The sequence below is a fragment of the Aptenodytes patagonicus genome, chromosome W (genome assembly GCF_965638725.1).
Source record: "Aptenodytes patagonicus chromosome W, bAptPat1.pri.cur, whole genome shotgun sequence".
Lineage (NCBI taxonomy): Eukaryota > Metazoa > Chordata > Aves > Sphenisciformes > Spheniscidae > Aptenodytes > Aptenodytes patagonicus.
Genome location: NC_134981.1, coordinates 39,987,012 through 40,009,188, shown reverse-complemented (window position 1 = coordinate 40,009,188; position 22,177 = coordinate 39,987,012). Strand labels below are relative to the sequence as shown.

The window sequence follows — 22,177 nt, the reverse complement described above, 5'->3', positions numbered from 1 at the left end:
GCGCAGAGTACACCTGTCTAAGCCGTGAGCCGCCAGCTTCTCTAGGAGAATGCTGTGGGAGACGGTGTCAAAGGCCTTGCTGAAGTCCAGGTAGACCACATCCACAGCCTTTCCCTCATCCACTAGGCGGGTCACCTGGTCATAGAAGGAGATCAGGTTGGTCAAGCAGGACCTGCCTCTCATGAATCCGTGCTGGCTAGGCCGGATCCCCTGGTTGTCCCACTCATGCCTTGTGAGCGCCCTCAAGATGAACCGCTCCATAATCTTCCCCGGCACCAAGGTCAGGCTGACAGGCCTGTAGTTCCCCGGATCCTCCTTCCGGCCCTTCTTGTAGATGGGCGTCACATTGGCAAGCCTCCAGTCGTCCGGGACCTCCCCCGTTAACCAGGACTGGTGATAAATGACGGAGAGTGGCTTGGCGAGCTCCTCCGCCAGCTCCCTCAGCACCCTCGGGTGGATCCCATCCGGCCCCATAGACTTGTGAGTGTCCAGGTGGCGTAGCAGGTTGTTGACTGCTTCCTCTTGGATTACGGGGGGTTCATCCTGCTCGCCGTCCCTGTCTTCCAGCTCAGGGGGCCAAGTACCCTGAGGATAACTGGTCTGCCTGTTAAAGACTGAGGCAAAGAAAGCATTAAGTACCTCAGCCTTTTCCTCATCCTCGGTGATAATGTTCCCCCCTGCATCCAATAAGGGATGGAGATTCTCCTTGGCTCTCTTCTTGTCATTAATATATCTGTAAAAACTTTTTTTGTTGTCTTTAACGACAGCGGCCAGATTGCGTTCTAGCTGGGCTTCTGCCTTTCTCATTTCCTCTCTGCATGACCTAACGAGATCCCTGTACTCTTCTTGAGTCGCCTGCCCCTTCTTCCACAAGCGGTAAACTCTCCTTTTTTTCCTGAGGCCCAGCAAGAGCTCCCCGTTCAGCCAGGCTGGTCGTCTTCCCCGCCCGTTCTTCTTACGGCATATGGGGACAGCCTGCTCCTGCGCCTTTAAGACTTCCTTCTTGAAGAACGTCCAGCCTTTCTGGACCCGTTTGCCCTTCAGGACCGTCTCCCAAGGGACTCTCTCAACCAGCGTCCTGAACAGGCCAATTTCATTGGAGTCATGGAATTATACCAGGGAAGAACTTATTCCAGGGACTTATTGCTATAACAGGAAAACATAAAAACTATAATGCACTCTGTTACACAAATGACAAATGTCATTCTAAACTTGTCTTGCCAGTCAAATGTATAAAAATGATAAAAAGCCCATGAAAAGATGATTATACACAGCTGTATACTTTTTCTATGATGTACAATGAAATTCTCAGAGTGAAATCTTTTTCTTGTTCCTTTTTCTCTCTTAGAGATCAACTTGTTTCTAAGCAGATGATCATATTAGAACTGCTACTAGCATACTGCATTCAGGAAATTCTGGGCTTTTCACTTAATTTCAAATGGAGTTCTTTGCATTCTGGTGTCGCTCTGGTTGTGTTGTAATCACTAGCATGATAAAGTTAATTTTTGGAAAATACTGCTTTGAAAAAGATTTTTATTTGAAACAAGTGATCTTTAATTATGCTGCTCAAAATCAAATACATTAGACAACTTGTGTCAAATTTGCCCTGCCATATTTGGGAAAAAAAAAATGTGTAGATAAAATACTTTGACTTCCTGTGTGATCAGACTGTGAGTTCTGATGGTTGCATTAGCTAGGCTTATGCTGTATTAAATGTACCTGAAGCCCTAATGTCTTTCTTCTTAAGGCTCCGATCTTTTAAAGATTTTATGCATGTGCTTATCTTTATGCACTGTAAATAACCCTATGGACTTCTTAAAATGTGGATGTCCTTTCAGTATCAGGGCCTGAGATTTTACAAGGCTGTCTCTGTGCTGTTTAAGAGCTACACAGAAGCTCCAGACGAAATCTCTGTTTCTCTGTAAAAAAGGATAGCATGACTCCATGTGTGTGTATATGCATGTAGTTATCTTGTTGTCTTTTTCTTTTTGGCGTTCTAATGATTTAGTATTGCAAGAACAGCATTCCTTAAATATATATATGTAGATATATAATTTTTAATATTTCCAGGGTGTATCTACAAACAATTGTTTTGCTAAACAAAACTGCAAAACCTATCAAGAACCATTTCTCTGAATAGTTCTCCAAATCAAATAGACCATCTTTCTGTAAAATGAATACTAAAAGAATGTTTTTTGTCAAGGAGGATAGTGTTTTGATAGGTGGTGTGGCCCAGTAACAAAGTCCTCATTGAGCACAGTTTGAAAGGTTCTGCTGAATTGGATTCTGAAAGCTGACTTGGATTCTGAAAGCTGAGATGAACTCAAAGTGCGTTTTGCTGAATTGAGATACCAATTTCTTTTTTAGAAAGACGACTTTTATTTTCCATGTCCAGGGTTTACTAGCAGTCATTCTGTAGTGAAATAATATGTAGTATCAGCAGAATTAGCTATAATCTGAGCTGCGTTCAAAAGCTGTGAAAATAATGCTATGGCTATAAGTGAGTTAATTAACTGTGCATAAACAATAGAGCAGCTACAGAGATAAATGCTATCTTCACATTAATATTAATTTAGTATTTGTGATAAGTATACACTGAATGGCAAAAGAACTCATATACAATGATTACTGCAATAAATTGCTACACAAAAATTCAATATTATGTAATATTGCATTGTACTTTGCACTGTAAATTAGAACAAAAAAGCAAACAAATAACAAAACCTGAATGTGTAATTTAAGTATATTCACATTTAATTTTATATGTATTTTTACTGAAACATAAAATGATATAAAACAACTTCATTAAAAGTGTTTTTTATTAATCATAGTGTTTGCTCTTATTTGCAAGCAGGTTGTATATTTAAATCAATGTTCTGGAACAAATGTAGGAATATCTACACAACAGAAAAATTCTAGGATTGTTCAGGGGAAGATGGAAAAACTAAAAATTACCTTATTTGAAGGTCAGTGGAGAACTTTTGTCTGTCATCTGAGATATCTGATAACAGAAGCAAACACAAGTAAAGTAGTAAAGTGCTACACCTCCCCCAGGTCATGTAAGATAAGAATTGTAATGACGCTGACAATATGGCATTGTACAAAATATAGGGAGCTGCTGGCCCAATTAAAAACAAATTACCCACACTTTTATCAGCATCTCTATATAATGAAATCTAATCACCAGTGTCAAAGGGCACAAAATGGTCCATTTTTCTAAGTAAGTCCTGAATAAGATTCAGAAATCACCCATGATACAAGTTGGCAAAGGATGGACTAAGCCAGCTTCCCAATATATCAGCCATCAACTATAACAGCCTTCTGTTTGGTAATAATGCATCAGTGGAAGCTTTCACACCTTGAAGCTTTATTAATTTTTCTCTATTTTATAATTTATTATATTTAGCAAACACGGATTTTTATTTGCATTTTAAATATTTTTCTATTCAATTTAGTTTGTAAGTTTCTTACATCTTTATTCTAAAAAGCTTGATGCTTGTCAGAAACAAACCCACTGTCAGGTGAGAGTAGAATCTGCTGTTATCCCTGACCCCAAATTATACCTATCTTCTGTAATTGGAGGATGGGACTGCTAACAAAATGAGCCAGATGCCTGGAACTAACATTTTTTATTTCATGTTTTGGCTAAGATACGATGAGCACAGTAGTTCAGATACAGGCCAAATAACAAATAACCTCTTTTATAACAATATGTTTCACAATTTTTTGCAGTGTCAATTTCAATATGTTTAATTTATATAGTAATATTCTAATATTTTTTCAGTAGGCTGATGAGCTGAAACAGGCTTACTTATTTGAAGGACCTGTAAAGCAGTGCCTAGAAAAAGCATGTTATATAAACTCCTCACAATAAATTATTACTTCTAGATTAGGACAGTGGAAAATATCCTATCTAAAACTTATGTTGGCAAGTGTGCTTTTCCAAGAATAAAATGAATATGAAGAGAATCAGCTGTGTCCAAAAACACTTAAAAGTTTGATTGTCAAAGTGTTCAAATCAAGACCCTCAAATGCAATTTCTTCCCATTTCAATACATTGTGGCCACTCATATTTACATATATAGTTCCACTGTAATTCATCAGAATCTGCATGGGTTTAAATAAAGGCAGAATTAGCTTAATAGGTCTTTTCTAACATGAAAACTTCTATAGCAATAAGCCCTGATTGGCCTTTCAGAGATTCAGGGACCAATCTAAAATTTGGTGTAATTTATCAAAACAATAGATAAAACTCACCAAGTTTAGTTTTGGATTAGAAGTTCTGAACAAAATGGAGGTTTATATTTGCTTGACCTTTGATTTATAACAGAAATTACAAAGTTTTTATTACAAAAACAAAACTAAAAATTTAGAAAATTTTGACATTTTATAGAATGTTATTATACTGTACATTTCACATGTTGCATTAATGCTTCTGCAATTTCATGTCTAATGGATAGATCCTCAGCTGATGTAAATGAATAATGAAGCCATTGGAGCTATTGAAGTCAACTGTAACAGCTGAAAACCTGTCTGTAACACTACAGAAAGCAGCTGTTTGAATTGGGTTGACATAAAATTACAGTTAGCAACACAAGATATTTAAAGCATTTGTCCTTAAAACCAAACAAAAATACTTGCCATAAATGTTTTTTTCATGAGCTAGTAAAAAATTAAGAAAGATAGGAACAAAGAAACATCTGTGTTTTCTTATTTACTATCTTTTTGCTTTGCTTATAGCCTAATTGAATAACTTTAAAATATTCCTTGCAAAACCTATATGAATAATAATTGGAAAAGGAACAATCTTAATCAAAATTATCTCTGACCTTGCAATACATTAACTGTATTGACTCAGAAAAAAATAATTAGTGTCTGTGAATACAGAGAAAAGGTGTGTCTGGTTAGATAGGACATGATGTAATCTTGTCTTTAAGAACAATCAGGAGACAGTAATGCTGGTTCAGTCAACTCTCCCTTATCCAGGATAATGAGCAGCTGAGGTGTCTTGGAAAATGAAAAACCTCAAATGATAACCCTGCTTCCAGAGCAGAGCTCGTACCTGCAAAGCCAGGGCTTCTGTTTCTTTGCAATGGTCCCAGCTTATCTGCTCCCAAGGCAGGGGAGAGAGGGAGGACATTTAGTAGTTTACATGTAATGTCATGACTATAGAGAGAGAATTTGGGGGCCAGAAGCTGAATAACTACAGTCAAACAATGCTCCATAACAGCTCGGAAGTCTTTTGGAACTGTGGAAGTGCTGAGGAAATGTAATAATAAGAAACCTGAGTGCATTTAGATTAGGTCTAATACGGGCAACATGAAAATCAAGCTCATAAACCCTGCAGGACCTGAGCTGGCTTAGGAATCTTTCGGACCTGGCAGAGTGGTGCAAAGACATGACTTGTCGCTGCCAGTTCTTTGAGTACAGCAAGGTTTACCAAAATCTGATTGTAGTTAAATCATGGGAAAAGAAATGCTGTTCCTAGTTTCTGTTTTTGGCTTTACTGTTTTCTTCATGTCCCTACCCCTGCTGTTCCTCACCTAATCCCTATTGTACATCCTAATTGAAAACATACAGACTACTTGCTCAAGTCATGCCAGTATTGTATTTACCTCCATTGTGGAGGATACATATGGGAATAACAGTGACAACATTGACGGTTAAATTGAAAGTCAGGTTAATTTATATTACTTCTTGTGTTTCATCTATACTGTGGAAACCCTTTAAGCGTGTTCATTACTTTCTAGTATCTTTCCAGTAATATCCACAGTGGGCTAAACTGGTGGAAAAAATTAATAGATCCAGCCTTCCTCAAGAGCTCAAATTCCAAAGACCTTCAACCAGAGGCAAGATTAGGAATGCAGTAATAACCAAGATATATTAACCCAAGAGAGCATTGCTTAACAATAATACTAGCAAATATTTTATATTTTGTTTCTAGATGAATATATGTATTATTTCTAGTTTCTCTTTGCAATTAGGTTTTCCTGTGATTATCACAGACCACGTGTCTGTAGAGAAGATCAAAAGTGAACATGACAACAGCATTACTAAAAGTATTGGGAGAAGTGTAGGGACATTTCTGTTTCTGCTGTGCCTAGGAAAGACAGTGAGAAGGAAGAATACGATGTGAGAAAAATGCGTCATTCGTGTATTGAATTTCATTGAAATCTCTATGACAGTCTGTTGTGAGTGGATATCAATACTGGTATTACATACACCTGAATATTTTGGGAATGAGACACTGATTGCCAGTTTTGTTTCAGAGCAACAGAAAGCATTAAATCCATATTTTTTTTCCTCAGAGAATTAATGTTTACAGGTTAGTTACTTTAGATGCACACGTGTACGTAGATTTCATTCTGAATTTGATTTGGTATGAAGCCAAATAAGAAATACTAGCTAATCTGAATAAGACATGAACTAGTAAAAGAATTGTAGAAGTCGGTTTGAACAGATTATTCTGGCAAGGCAATTTCTTATTAGGTTGAAGGACACTGCTGCTGAAGCTCCCCAAGACTGACCACTTCCCATTAGTGACCTTGGTATAAAAAGTAAGTGTGTGCCAATGAAGTCTGGGGACCACACAGAGCTGAGAGACATTGCCCACACAGAATTAGAATATCTTGTTGTGGAACTGAATGACTGTGAGGATTAGAGGAACAGAATGGGGGGGAAATTAGCAAAGTTTGCTCTTCAAGACTAAAAGCAAGAATTTCACTATAAATTGAGGCTCATCAGTTAGCCATGACAGAGGAGGTAAAAGATCTTAGTACACTGACTGATCACAGTATGGCTATCAGCCACTGGTTTGATGCAGCTGTGGAAAAGGAAGAGAGTGTTCACATATATATCTCAGACAAAGCAGTTTAAGTAGAGCTGGAAGTACAGATGCTATGGTACAAAGAAAAGTTATTTTGTTAAAAAACAATGTTGACAAAAATGCAGATAGTTATTAATTGGCCTAGGTTAACTTAATCTGGAAAATAGATGATTTTTCACCAGTAAAAGGTTAAATACTGAAACAGACTCTTAATAGTGTAATAATAGGACTAAATAGCTTGATTAGTTTTAAGAAAACCTCAGTACACTAACTTAAAAGGTTAACATTGTCTGCAGCATCAGGGACTAAACTTGATGAGAAGAAAAGACTCTTCCATCTATTCTGCATACACCCATACAATGACTACACACTCATGAATATGTAGCAAATGAGGCTTTTTTGTCCAAAAAAATGTATGCTGTAGAGATTGGGATTTCAAAAGGACTTAATATTCACCTAACTTTGTTTTCTTAAAAGTGAAAATGTATATATGACTGATCACTAAATACTTTTTAAAAATTCCTCAATGTATATGATTATAGGATGTTGTAATAATGAAAGGATTTTGTATTTAAAATAATGTTAAAGCATTTCTTATAAGAAATGAAGTTTCTTCTCTTATTTTCAACCTGATGTTGAGTGGGTATTGACTCTCAGAATATTGATCAGACAGCGTTGAAGGCATCAGTGTTAGGATACTTGTGTTCATATTTCCATTCTCAAGGAAAATGTTGAATCATATTAATTAATGTGCTCTGTAAATTACTTAAATAGTTACTTGATGATTGAAAATAAATGCTTCATTAGGCTTTAACATTAATCATGAGAAAACTAGGGAAGAGGAAATGAAACAATGAATGACCTTACAAAGAGTCAAGAACACAAGATACTGTGCCCCATGCACAGGAATATGACCTGTGTTAGACATTTTCATGATGTCTGTCCTACAGATCACATGTTAATTCTGTTGAGACTTCACAGTGAGAAGCAGTAACCTCAAGAAATTTCAGGAGAAGAAACAATATTTTTCGTCCTGCAGCAGGATTTCCATGTGTTAAATTAATGGCAGGAGGTTATCTAATAATTACAGTATCTTTCACACATATCACCACCACTGTCTGAGGCTCAAGGGTTGTAAAAGGACTTCGTAAAAAATAAGTAAATAATAAAAAGACTTTGGAATTGATAGACACACAATAGAAAGATGGTTATTTATTAAAGCTTTGCTTGCACTGGGAATTTGTCTTAATAATACCATCTATCAATCTTGGCTGATATTGCTACACCATCATAAGCCCTGTGGTAAACTGGGAATAGTGGGGAAAACCATGATATGGGCTTTTGGAGACTTTTGGAAACCCATAACTGTAGCCAGACATTCTGGTCACTCCCATTTATGGGGATTTCCCTATTCACCCCTTTTCCCTTCCATGACCAAGTGTCTTGTTCTATCTCCTTGTTCCCTTGCCTGCAGATCCGTGTAGCATTACTGATCTCTTTCTAGTTAATTATGTTCAAGTGATTTTTCCAGGTGCTGTTACAGACCTGCAGCTGGAAAGATTTAGACAGATCTACCACCTCCCCTCTTCCAGGAGGAAGACTGCTGGAGTGAAAGAACATCCTATGAATTGGGCCTGTGTTTTGATGCTGAAAGTCTCTAGCCCCATATCTGCAATGGACAGGCTGCAGATAGTAGCCTCTCAATGTAGAGACAGTAGAGGTACAATGCAGTAAGTAGGCCTTGAACACTGCCATGTTCTCCCGACTCTCAGTTCTGTTCTATAGAAGACACATCTATTTTCTCTCTGAAGAATTGCTGTTTAAAAAACAGGAAAAAAGGGAACACTATTGTTAAGACATATTCCCTACACACAAGTATGAATTCTGCAAATGATCAAGTTAATGCATCTTGTGAAGGTATCATCTCTTAAATGAGATACAATAACTGACTATGAACACAGCACACATCAGGTACAGATTGATTGGGCTAAGACATCCATCTTGTTAACATTAGCTGGTGCAGCATATACTGCCATGACAAAGAGTGTATTCCCCCTTCTAGAATATCAGAGCTGCATCTATCTCTGCTCCTAGTCCACCTTCATCACACACACACACAGAGAAAAGCTTAAATAAAGCTGATCTGAGAGTATCAGATGAAAAACTGTAGCTTCTGAAGATGTGCTAACTAAAATGCTTGTAAAATACTCTAAACATTCATTACTTAGTTTTGCATTGCCCCCAAACCAGCATTGGGTCCCAGATAATAAATTAAATTAATTTCCCTGAGTCGAGTCTGTTTTGCCCATGATGGTAATTGCTGAGTGACCTCCCTGTCCTTATTTCGACCCACGAGCCTTTCGTTATATTTTCTCTCCCCTGTCCAGCTGAGGAGGGGGAATGATAGAGCGGCTTTGGTGGGCACCTGGCATCCAGCCAGGGTCAACCCACCACGGCAGTGTGAGAAGCAGAAAAGTTCTCGATGCTGTGAAAGCACTGTTCAGCAATAGCTAAAACACTGGCGTGTTATCAACAGTGTTTTCATCACAAATCCAAAATATAGCCCCATACGAGCTGTGGCCAGTTCAAACAGTGGGAAGCCGACGCTAGCAGCAGCAGCACCGGCAGCAGCATTTTTTGCCATGCACTGAGAGGAGTGTGAGGCTTGTAAGGTCCCCGGGGGTGTCTGAGCGGGTTTCTGTGCCCCCGACACCCTTGGGCTGTGTATGTGGAGGGACAGGCCAGCAGGCAACGGTTCTCGCAAGAGGGGCGGGTGAGAGTTGGGCAGTCAGTTCAAACCACGGGAAGCTGCATATAACTGGTCCCTAGGGAGCACCAGTGACCAGGAGCACTGCGAACAGGGTGTGGCTTCAGTTGGGAGCCGCGTTGGCAGTTTGCGTGGAAGGGTGCGTGAGAAGGGCAGCGCGCTCTGCCAGCTGTCAGGCTGCTGCCTGCTCTGCTCACCTGCAGGCTTAGGCTGCTACCCCAACAGTCACCCCAGCTAGCTTGTGGCTGTGCAAGCCTACCCAGAAGCTTGAGGTCTCCAGGGAACTAGAATCAGAAGGATGACCTCTTTCAAAAGAATGACCATTTTATAAGTGGGCCGTTTTTTTTCTGGTAACTATAAGGATACTGTGACATGCTGAAAGACAATGGTGCCTACCTGCTGCAACCGTGAGGCTGAGGCTGAAACCCAAACAGAAGCACTACAGCCTAACTATGCTGACATCTCCACCCAAACAGACCTCCTAAGGACTGAAATAGCTGTCCAGACCTTAGGTTGCATGGAGCTCCAGCACCTTGAAGTCACCCTAGCACCTGAAGGCAGCTGTGGATGTCATAGCTGCAAGTGTGCCCAGCTGGAATAACTCTTCAAACAAGTAGTGATGTTACAAGAGGAGCTCAAGAGGCAGTGCAGTACGCAGGAATGTGAGCAGTATTGTGTGCTGTCCCAGGCTGAGTGACAGCCCTGCCTTAAGGCTGCGCAAGGGGGAGGTAAGCCTGAATTCAACCTCAAGATGACTGACAAAAGTAACCCATGACAGATGAAGGAGACTGGACCCTTTGTCTCTGCTCGGGGCAGAAGGAAAAACCTTCCCCCTTCCCCTAAAGTGCCCCTATGTAACAGATGCGACGCTCTAGGGGTGGAGAATGAAGAGCATGTGAGTAACAGACAGGATCCAGGAGAAGCTGACCATGCAAAGTTGATCCAATCATCCACCTGCATTAGAACCAGTGCCACCAAAAAAGTAAAGTATTAGTAATTCAAGATTCCTTACTGAGAGGCACCAAAGCACCCATTTGCTGTTGTTGTGGTTTAACCCGGCAGGCAGCTAAACACCACACAGCCATTCGCTCACTCCCCCTGCCACCCCAGTGGGATGCGGGAGAGAATCAGGAAAAAAAAGTAAAATTCGTGGGTTGAGATAAAGACAGTTTAATAGGACAGAAAAGGAAGGGAAAATAATAATAATAACAACGATAAAAGAATATACAAAATAAGTGATGTACAATGCAATTGCTCACCACCTGCTGACCGATGCCCAGCCAGTTCCCGAGCAGCGGTCGCTGCCCCCCAGCTAACTCCCCCAGTTTATATACTGAGCATGATGTCATATGGTATGGAATATCCCTTTGGCCAGTTTGGGTGTGCTGTCCTGGCTGTGCCCCCTCCCAGCTTCTCGCTGGCAGGGCATGAGAAGCTGAAAAGTCCTTGACTAGTGTAAGCACTACTTAGCAACAACTAAAACATCGGTGTGTTATCAACGTTATTCTCATCCTAAATGCAAAACACAGCACTATACCAGCTACTAGGAAGAAAATTAACTCTATCCCAGCTGAAACCAGGACAGCTGTCCAGACGATTTCTCTAGAGAAGTCTGCTGCCTACTAGGAGCTCACATTCACAACGTCACTGAGAGGCTGCCAAGCCTGGTGAACCCTACAGACTATCATCCGCTCCTACTGTTCCACATAAGGCCTAATGATACTGCGATGAGGCAACTTAGAACCCTCCAAGGAGACTATATGTCCCTCGGAGCAATGTTAAAAGGATCAGGAGCACAGGTGGTGGTCTCCTCTATCCTCCCAGTCAGGGGAAAGGGTCCAGGAAGGAGGAGACGAATTGAACGGGTGAATGCCTGGCTGCGTAGCTGGTGCCGTACGCAATGATCATGGCTCTACCTTTGAGAAGCCGGGTCTGTTGGGGAGCTGATGGGATTCACCTGACCAAGCGGGGCAAGAGGGTCTTTGCCAACAAGCTGGCCAGACTTACAAGGAGGGCTTTAAACTAGACTCAGCGGGGGACGGGGATGGAGTTTTGAGCAACAGAGAAGAGCCAGGGGCTGCTGATGCGTTTGGGGACCAACAGGGGAACACCTGAGAAATGCCGCAAAGGAATTGGGGCTTGATCCTCCAAAAAGGCGACACGGTCGAGAGCCCAACTGAAGTGCCTCTATACCAATGCACGCAGCACGGGTAACAAACAGGAGGAGTTGGAAGCCACTGTGCAGAAGGAGCAGAAGGGAGCTGGCAGCTCTTTAAGGACGTTTTTCTTAGTGCACAAGAGCTCTCGATTCCCACGCGTAAGAAATCAGGCAAGGAAGGCAGGAGACCGGCATGGCTGAGTAAGGACCCTCCGGTCGAGCTGAAGCGCAAGAAGGAAACGCATAGGCAGTGGAAGCAGGGACACGCATCCTGGGAAGAATATAGGGATGCTGCCCGGGTGTGTAGGGATGGGATCAGGAAAGCTAAGGCACAGCTGGAGCTGAATTTGGCAAGGGCTGTGAAGAATCATAAGAAGGGCTTCTACAGGTGCGTTGGCCAGAAAAGGAAGACTAAAGAAAACGTACGCCACCCCCACCCCCCCTCCGATAAGTAAGGCAGGAGATCTAGTGACGACCAACACGGAGAAGGCTGAGGTACTCAACGATTGTTTTTCCTCCGTTTTCACTGGTAATCTCTCTTCCCACATTTCTCAAGGCCCTGAACCTCAAGGCAGGGACTGGAGGAATGAAGTCTGTGGTGGGCTGACCTTGGCTGGATGCCACGTGCCCACCAAGCCACTCTATCACTCCCCCTCTTCCACATGACAGAGGGAGAAAATATGATGAAAAGCTCATGGGTCAAGATAAGGACAGGGAGATCACTCAGCAATTACCATCACGGGCAAAACAGACTCAACTTGGGGAAATTGATTTAATTTATTGCAAATTAAAAAGAGTAGGATAATGAGAAATAAGAACAAATCTAAAACACCTTCCCCCCACCCCTCCCTTCTTCCCAGGCTCAACTTCACTCCCAAAACTTCTAACTCCTCCCCCCCGAACGGCACAGGGAGATGGGGTGGCCCTGTATGTTAGGGAGTGCTTTGATTGTCGAGAGCTCAACGATTGTGATGATGGTACGGTTGAGTGTTTATGGGTAAGGATGAGGGGGAAGGCCAACGAGGCAGATATCCTGCTGGGAGTCTGTGATAGACCACCCAACCAGGATGAAGGGGCGGATGAAGCGTTCTACAAGCGGCTGGCAGAAGTCTCTCAATCGCTAGCCCTTGTTCTCGTGGGGGACTTCAACTTCCCGGACGTCTGCTGGAAATACAACACGGCAGAGAGGAAACAGTCTAGGAGGTTCCTGGAGTGTGTGGAAGACAACTTCCTGACACAGCTGGTAAGTGAGCCTACCAGGGGAGGTGCCTCGCTCGACCTGCTGCTTACAAACAGAGAAGGACTGGTGGGAGATGTGGTGGTCGGAGGCCGTCTTGGGCTTAGCGACCATGAAATGGTGGAATTCTCGATTCTCGGTGAAGTAAGGAGGGGGGCCAGCAAAACCACAGCCATGGACTTCCGGAGGGCGGACTTTGGCCTGTTCAGGATGCTGGTTGAGAGAGTCCCTTGGGAGACAGTCCTGAAGGGCAAACGGGTCCAGGAAGACTGGACGTTCTTCAAGAAGGAAGTCTTAAAGGCGCAGGAGCAGGCTGTCCCCATATGCCGTAAGAAGAACGGGCGGGGAAGACGACCAGCCTGGCTGAACGGGGAGCTCTTGCTGGGCCTCAGGAAAAAAAGGAGAGTTTACCGCTTGTGGAAGAAGGGGCAGGCGACTCAAGAAGAGTACAGGGATCTCGTTAGGTCATGCAGAGAGGAAATGAGAAAGGCAAAAGCCCAGCTAGAACGCAATCTGGCTGCTGTCATTAAAGACAACAAAAAAAGTTTTTACAGATATATTAATGACAAAAAGAGAGCCAAGGAGAATCTCCATCCCTTATTGGATGCGGGGGGGAACATTGTCACCGAGGATGAGGAAAAGGCTGAGGTACTCAATGCCTTCTTTGCCTCAGTCTTTAACAGGCAGACCAGTTATCCTCAGGGTACTTGGCCCCCTGAGCTGGAAGACAGGGACGGCGAGCAGGATGAACCCCCCATAATCCAAGAGGAAGCAGTTAACGACCTGCTACGCCACCTGGATGCTCACAAGTCTATGGGGCCGGATGGGATCCACCCGAGGGTGCTGAGGGAGCTGGCGGAGGAGCTCGCCAAGCCACTCTCCATCATTTATCAGCAGTCCTGGTTAACGGGGGAGGTCCCGGACGACTGGAGGCTTGCCAATGTGATGCCCATCTACAAGAAGGGCCGGAAGGAGGATCCGGGGAACTACAGGCCTGTCAGCCTGACCTCGGTGCCGGGGAAGATTATGGAGCGGTTCATCTTGAGGGCGCTCACAAGGCATGAGCGGAACAACCAGGGGATCAGGCCCAGCCAGCACGGGTTCATGAGAGGCAGGTCCTGCTTGACCAACCTGATCTCCTTCTATGACCAGGTGACCCGCCTAGTGGATGAGGGAAAGGCTGTGGATGTGGTCTACCTGGACTTCAGTAAGGCCTTTGACGCTGTCTCCCACAGCATTCTCCTAGAGAAGCTGGCGGCTCACGGCTTAGACAGGTATACTCTGCGCTGGGTCAAAAACTGGCTGGACGGCCGGGCCCAGAGAGTTGTGGTGAATGGAGTTAAATCCAGTTGGCGGCCGGTCACGAGCGGTGTTCCCCAGGGCTCAGTTTTGGGGCCAGTTCTGTTCAATATCTTTATCAATGATGTGGATGAGGGGATTGAGGGCACCCTCAGTAAGTTTGCAGACGACACCAAGTTGGGCGGGAGTGTTGATCTGCTCGAGGGTAGGAAGGTTCTGCAGAGGGATCTGGACAGGCTGGATCGATGGGCCGAGGCCAACTGTATGAGATTCAACAAGGCCAAGTGCCGGGTCCTGCACTTGGGTCACAACAACCCCATGCAGCGCTACAGGCTTGGGGAAGAGTGGCTGGAAAGCTGCCTGGCGGAAAAGGACCTGGGGGTGCTGGTCGACAGCCGGCTGAACATGAGCCGGCAGTGTGCCCAGGCGGCCAAGAAGGCCAATGGCATCCTGGCCTGTATCAGAAATAGTGTGGCCAGTAGGAGTAGGGAAGTGATCATGCCCCTGTACTCGGCCCTGGTGAGGCCGCACCTCGACTACTGTGTTCAGTTTTGGGCCCCTCACTACAAGAAGGACACTGAGGTGCTGGAGCGTGTCCAGAGAAGGGCAACGAGGCTGGTGAGGGGTCTGGAGAACAAGTCTTATGAGGAGCGGCTGAGGGAACTGGGACTGTTTCGTCTGGAGAAGAGGAGGCTGAGGGGGGACCTCATCGCTCTCTAAAACTACCTGAAAGGAGGTTGTAGCGAGGTGGGTGTCGGTCTCTTCTCCCAAGTAACTAGCGATAGGACGAGAGGAAATGGCCTCAAGTTGCGCCAGGGGAGGTTTAGATTGGACGTGAGGAAAAATTTCTTTACTGAAAGAGTGGTTAAACATTGGAACAGGCTGCCCAGGGAAGTGGTTGAGTCACCATCCCTGGAGGTATTTAAAAGACAAGTAGATGAGGCCCTTAGGGACATGGTTTAGTGGGCATGGTGGTGTTGGGTTGACGGTTGGACTCGATGATCTTAGAGGTCTCTTCCAACCTTAATGATTCTATGATTCTATGATTCTATGAATGGGGGTTGCAGTCAGTTCATAACATTTCATCTCTGCTGCTCCTTCCTCCTCACATTCTTCCCCTGCTCCAGCATGGGGTCCCTCCCATGGGAGACAGTCCTTCACAGACTTCTACAATGTGGCCCCTTCCCACGGGCTGCAGTTCTTCAAGAACTGCTCCATCATGGGTCCTTTCCACGGGGTGCAGTCCTTCAGGAATGGACTGCCCCAGTGTGCATCCCCCACGGGGCTGCAGTTCCTGACAGAAAACCTGCTCCTGCATGGGCTCCTCTCCACTGGCCGCAGTTCCTGCCAGGAGCCTACTTCAGCGTGGGATCTCCACAGGGTCACAGCTTCCATCAGGCACATCCACCTGCTCTGGCATGGGGTCCTCCACAGGCTGCAGGGTGGATATCTGCCCCACCGTGGACCTCCATGGGGTGCAGGGGGATAACCTGCATCACCATATTCTTTACCACGGGCTGCAGGGGAATCTCTGCTCTGGCGCCTGGAGCACCTCCTCCCCCTCCTTCTTCACTGACCTTGGTGTCTGCATAGTTGTCTGCATAGTTGTTTCTCTCACATATTCTCACTTCTCTCTCTCACAGCTGCTGTTGCACAGCATTTTTTCCCCTTTCTTAAATATCTTTTCACAGAAGCACTACCACTGTCGCTGATTGGCTCAGCTTTGGCCAGCAGTGGGTCCATATTGGAGCTGGCTGGAACTGGCTCTGTCCAACATGGGGGCAGCTTTTGGTGTCTTCTCAAAGAAGCCACCCCTGTAGCCCCACCTGCTACCAAAACCTTGCCACGTAAACCCAATACAAAGTCACACCCATCATAGCAGATCAGGTTCGAGACCACCTGAGAAACCTGAATATACATAAGTACATGGGACCTGATGAGGTACATCCCAGGGTCCTGAGGGAATTGGCTGATGTAGCTGCCAAGCCACTCTCCATCATATTTGAAAAGTTGTGGCAGTCAGGTGAAGTCCCCAGTAACTGCAAAGAGGGAAACATCATGCCAATTTTTTAAAAAGGGTAAAAAGGAGGACCCTGGAAACTACCAGTCAGTCAGCCTCACCTCAGTGCCCGGTAAGATCATGGAACAGATCCTCCTGGAAGACATGTCGAAACATATGGAAGGCAGGGAGGTGACTAGAGACAGCCAACATGGCTTCACCAAGGGCAAATCAGGCCTGACTAATTTAGTGACCTTCTACAATGCCATTGACTGCATCAGTGGACAAGGGATGTCATCAGTGGAGCTAAGGATGTCATCTACCTGGACTTCTGTAAGGCTTTTGATATGGCCCCCCACAACATTCTTGCTGCTAAATTGGAGAGATATGGGTTTGATGGATGGACTGTTAGATGGATAAGGAACTGGCTGGGTGTCTGTGTCCAAAGAGTTTCAGTCAATGGCTCAATGTCCAAGTGGAAACCAGTAACAAGTGGTGTCCCTCAAAGGTCCATACTGGGACCAATACTATTCAACATCTTCATCAACAACATAGTGAGATTGAGCGCACCCTCAGCAAGTTTGCAGATGACACCAAGCTGAGTGGTGCAGTTGATTTGCTTGAGGGAAGCGATGCCATCCAGAGGGACCTTGGCAGCTTGAGAGGTGGGCCCGTGCGAACCTCATGAAGTTCAACAAGGCCAAGTGCAAAGTTCAAACATGGGTCGGGGCAATCCCTGATATCAGTACAGACTGGGGGTTGAATGGATTGAGAGCAGTCCTGCAGAGAAGGACTTGGGGATACTGGTGGATGAAAAACTGGACATGAGCTGGCAATGTGCACTTGCAGCCCAGAAAGCTCATCCTATCCTGGGCCACATAAAAAGAAGCATGGCCAGCAGGTCGAGGGAAGTAATTCTCTCCCTCTACTCTGCTCTTGTGAGACCCCACCTGGAGTTCTGCATCCAGCTCTGGGCTCCTCAGTACAAGAAAGACATGGACCTGTTAGAGCGGGTCCAGAGGAGGGCCACAAAAATGATCAGAGGGATGGAACACCTCTCCTCTGAAGAAAGGCTGAGAGAGTTGGGGTTGTTCAGCCTGGAGAAGAGAAGGCTCTGGAGAGACCTTATTGCGTCCTTTCAATACTTAAAGGGGGCTTATAAGAAAGATGGAGAGAGACTTTTTACCGAGGCCTGTAGTGACAGGACAAGGGGCAATGGTTATAAACTGAAAGAGGGTAGATTTATATTGGACATAAGGAAGAAACTTTTTACAATGAGGGTGGTGAGAGACTGGAACAGGTTGCCCAGAGAAGCTGTGGATGCCCCATCATTGGAAGTGTTCAAAGTCAGGTTGGATGGCGCTTTGAGACAGAGAAAGGGGGAGGGAGAGGAAAGTAAGTAAAAGAGAGAAAGAAAGAGATAGAGGAAGAAAGAAAGAGAGAAGGAATGAGATAAAGAAATAAAGAAAAATAATGAAACAGAGAAAGAGAGAGACAAAGAAAGAAAAAGGAAGGAGGGAGGGAGGGAGGGAAGGAAGGAAGGAAGGAAGGAGAATAGACCTTGGCTGGCTGCCAGGTGCCCACCAAGCCACTCTATCACTCCCACTCCTCAACAAGGCAGGGGGAAAAAATACAATGAAAAGCTTGTAGGTCAAGATAAGGACAGGGAGATTACTTACCAATTACCTGGGCAAAACAGACTCAACTTGGGGAAATTAATTTAGTTTAGAATCATAGAATCATTTAGGTTGGAAAAGACCCTTAAGATCATCGAGTCCAACCATATAAAGTGGAAAAGCTATGTTCCTTAAAATTTTTTTTTTAAGAATATGGAAAACTATTCCAACTAGTTTTATTTACCTTTGTATTCAAATAAACATATTTCAATTTCTACTTAAAGGAATATGCTTCATTAAATGGGAGAGGTTACTTCAATATTTTAAAGAGATGACTTTCATTACAAAGTAGAACTTATTTACAACTTGTCTTGCCCTCTATGCAATATAAAATGGAGCTGTATTTAATACTGCGAAAAAAAACTTTAATGTGCTCACTACTTTAGCAACTGAGTACTGAGTCTTATCAGAAAAGTTAATTTTGTACATGTAAAACCACTGAATATTACTTTCCTCCTTTCCTATACATTAAAAAACAGTGATTACATCTCGATTAACCTTTCTATAATTTTATTCCACCTCTCAGATATATTCACAGAAGCCTAATAAATAGAAAAATGTAAGTCTGATCCCAAGTGACCAAAACCAATTCCAATCACTTAGATGGCTCAAGGTATCTAAAAGCTGTCATATGTGTGACCTTTAAGAATTGAAATGCTCTGTGGGGTTTCTTACCAGTGGTTGCTCTCCTAACATACACACACTTCTGTGTGTCTGTATGTGCTGAGGAGTTATATATCCACCCAGTCCATGCTCACTGTTGTGATGTTAGGGGAAAAAAATGAAAAATAAAATTTTGGCTTATCTGCACAAAAGAGAAATCTAAGACAGAAATGCCTCCTTCAAATCACAACTGTAGTTGTGATACTCTGGGTGGAGTAGTGCCTCTGGTGTCAGTGCTGGGAACTACACTGTCCAAGCTTGCTCACCGGGTATTTTCTTGTCCTCCCTCTATTCACTTCAGCTCAGGATATGCTCTCTTCTGGCCTTGACCTGACCTTAGGAAACATGCTATTTGCATGTATCTCAGTTTCTTGCACTGCTGCATGTATGCAAGACTACTATTCATTAGCTAGGCTGGGCCCCAAGGCACCAGTATCACTAGAAGACCCATCATCTCATTCCTGACCCTTTCTTCCAGGTGCTATTTGTGCAGAGAGAGAAGTAGCCCCTAGTCCCTGTGCTATCTAGTGTACATGACTCACGTGGCCTGGTATTTCTTACAAACTGACAAGGTTTGCTTTAAAAAAAGGAAAAAAAATATTAATATATTCACAACTAATTATGAAACTGATAGATTAAGCCTTTCATGCTCAGGGAACATGAGAGCAATCATGATTACAGAAAATGTATCATTTGATATAATTATTTTGGGGAATACCTTAACTCTGTAGATCAGTCCCTAAGTTCTCCACAAGTATTTGATATTCCATATCAATAGTTGGTACTTGCAAGTCATGTTTTGTCCTGTGCTTCAGCAAGGTGTTTAAGCAGGTACATATCTTCAGGTAGGTAAGTTCTCTCATTAAATTTAAATGAGAGTTTGCATGTGTTTAAATTCACTTTACAGAATCAGACACCTGTTTAGATGTGACTCTTCAGATAGTCAAGTAGTTTGAGGAAATTTTGATAAAAATAAACTGAAATGAAAGAGTGAAATCAATGTAGTTAATCCTGCTGTAATACAGCAGAAAGAATAGCTTATTCTCCAAGTAACAGAAGAACATCTCCATACATTCTCACTGTTGTCATATATGCCATTCTGCCATAAAACAGTGAACATCAGATAGTTTTTCATTGTTCAAAACTTAGGTCATGGAGCAGATTTTATTGATGTTACCCTTGTTTATTATTGTAAAAAGGTTTATTACTGTAAAAAGACAACACAGAGATAGGATGGACATGTTCCACTTATCTTTCACCATAGATGACTGTTGTTATCAGCAAATCACTTGGAGAGGATCATCTGACTAAGGATACCAATTGAAGTTGAACAAAAGCAAGGCTTGAATTATGTTGATGACAGGGAAAATAGCTTGAGTCGGAAACCATGCTTATCATCATTTTCAGTGGGAAGTATAAATCTTCAAATTTTCAGGTCAGTCTATACTCCACGATAGTTCCTCAATTTCTCATTGATGATAAAGTATGGGGGACCATCCCTGAGCAATTATTTCAACATTCCCAAGTCCTGTTGTTTCCACCAGGAAGCAGTGATCTAGTGTTCATCACTTCAGTTTTATCATTGTTCAGCTGAACTAGAGCTAAGCCGCCCATCTGGGCTTGTGGTCTTTGGCGCATACAAGACTCTAGCCAGTGCCAAATTGGCAGCATGTGTCTTCACTGACCATGGCCCTGTGAACAAACCCCAGCTCCCAATCCAGTGCACCGGAAGAATAGAGTTCAGTGCCATAACCCTTATCTTCAAATCTCAGTTGATTCCCATATTTAGGGGACCAAAAAACTGATTTAAGTACTGTGAGAAAGACAACACAAAATCACTTTGTTCCTTTCACACTATGAAATTGTCTGTATTAAAAAGTTATCAGTGCAGACTTCTGAGAGCTTGGTCTAATATTGCAGAATGGTCTCCCAGGAAAATTAAGGACCATCAGATACCTCACTACCTTCCCCTCAAAATGCACGCTGTGCTCTGCTTCCTCGACTGTGCTAGCCCAAACCTATTATTCCTCCGGATATCTTTCAAACTAAAACAAACCACTCTGCTCATTTTCCCCCAAGGGGAAGACGAGAGGGCAAACACAAGACAGATGTTACTCCTTCTGTTTAATTCAGTACACAGATACATTAAGAGTGTGGTATAAGAATCTACACAAGCATTACAGACTACACAGTTACTAATGAGTCTAATTTTACAGTACCTTAAAAAAAATTATTTAAGAAGTCCTCCACAGAATAATAACATACCTCTTATCCACGCCTTTCACTCAGTGGCTCAAAAAGTCCAGGAAATAAAGTAAATGGAAGTGAGATAACAGAAGTTTCATACTCTCTGTACCAATTTAAAAGCTTTTGAGAAGTTCATGCATCTTCAGATTATGTCAGGGTGTCATTTGTCTTTGTTTGGCACCAGTTCTCTAGTAAGCTTGTCTTTTCACCATATAAATAGGTCTGATGCTGTATTAGCACAGAGGACTAGACAGAAGCACCCATGCATTTAAAAGCACAACCTATTTCAGTTGATGTCAAAGTAGCTTTCCCACTATTAAAGCTGAAACAGGATCTGACCATAACAGATAGCTATATTCCACTTGCAGTGAGTAGAAATAAATCTACAGCAATACTATTACCAATACATTCCACTCTGAATTTACACTGTTGTCTCTGAAAGCAGAGTTTAGTTCTGCTTAGCCCCAGTTTTAGTTTATTTGCAGTAGTGAAAAGCATGGTTAAGGGAATTTTATATAGCTAGAACCACTGAAAGGAAGATACATTTCAACCATTTAAATGCTTTCAAATACAGGTTTTCTTTCTCAATTTATTGTGATAAGATTTGTTTCCTGAGGTGGAAGATGTAATTAACAATTAAAAAACTGACAATTAAACCACCTGCAGATGACCCTGTAGAAATGGAAGATTTTTTTCTTTCTTTCTTTTTTTGGGCATCTTTTTCTGCTAATCATACTGAAAGGAAGTACACATTAGAGCTTTCAAATATGAATGTTGAATCCACCTTTTGATTTTGAGGCCTATTCTCATTTAGTGCAAGTATGAAAATCCTAGTAACACTCATGTGAGTTCTGCACCTGTCTGTTTAATTTATTGCCAATTAAAAAGAGTAGGATAATGAGAAATAAGAACAAATCTAAAACACCTTCCCCCCACCCCTCCCTTCTTCCCAGGCTCAACTTCACTCCCAAAACTTCTAACTCCTCCCCCCCGAACGGCACAGGGAGATGGGGAATGGGGATCGCGGTCAGTTCATAACGTTTCGTCTCTGCCGCTCCTTCCTCCTCATGCTCTTCCCCTGCTCCAGTCTAGGGTCCTCCATGGGCTGCAGGGTGAATATCTGCTCCACCGTGGTCTTCCATGGGCTGCAGGGGGACAACCTGCATCATGACGGTCTTTGCCACGGGCTGCAGGGGAATCTCTGCTCTGGCGCCTGGAGCACCTCCTCCCCCTCCTTCTTCACTGACCTTGGTGTCTGCAGAGTTGTTTCTCTCACATATTCTCGCTCCTCTCTCCAGCTGCTGT

General features: G+C 43.4%; 1 long non-coding RNA gene across 1 annotated transcript in view; it reads right to left on the bottom strand.

Annotated features, from left to right (window-relative positions):
* Window positions 1-1,102: 1,102 nt before the first annotated feature.
* The window catches only part of LOC143172119 (uncharacterized), a 56,354-nt gene continuing 35,279 nt past the window's right edge, over window positions 1,103-22,177 (bottom strand). The window contains exons 2-3 of the long non-coding RNA XR_012997296.1: window positions 2,956-3,001; window positions 1,103-1,146 (exon numbers count right to left, since the gene is read on the bottom strand). This is a non-coding gene — a long non-coding RNA (uncharacterized LOC143172119). The remainder of the gene's footprint in view (window positions 1,147-2,955; window positions 3,002-22,177) is intronic.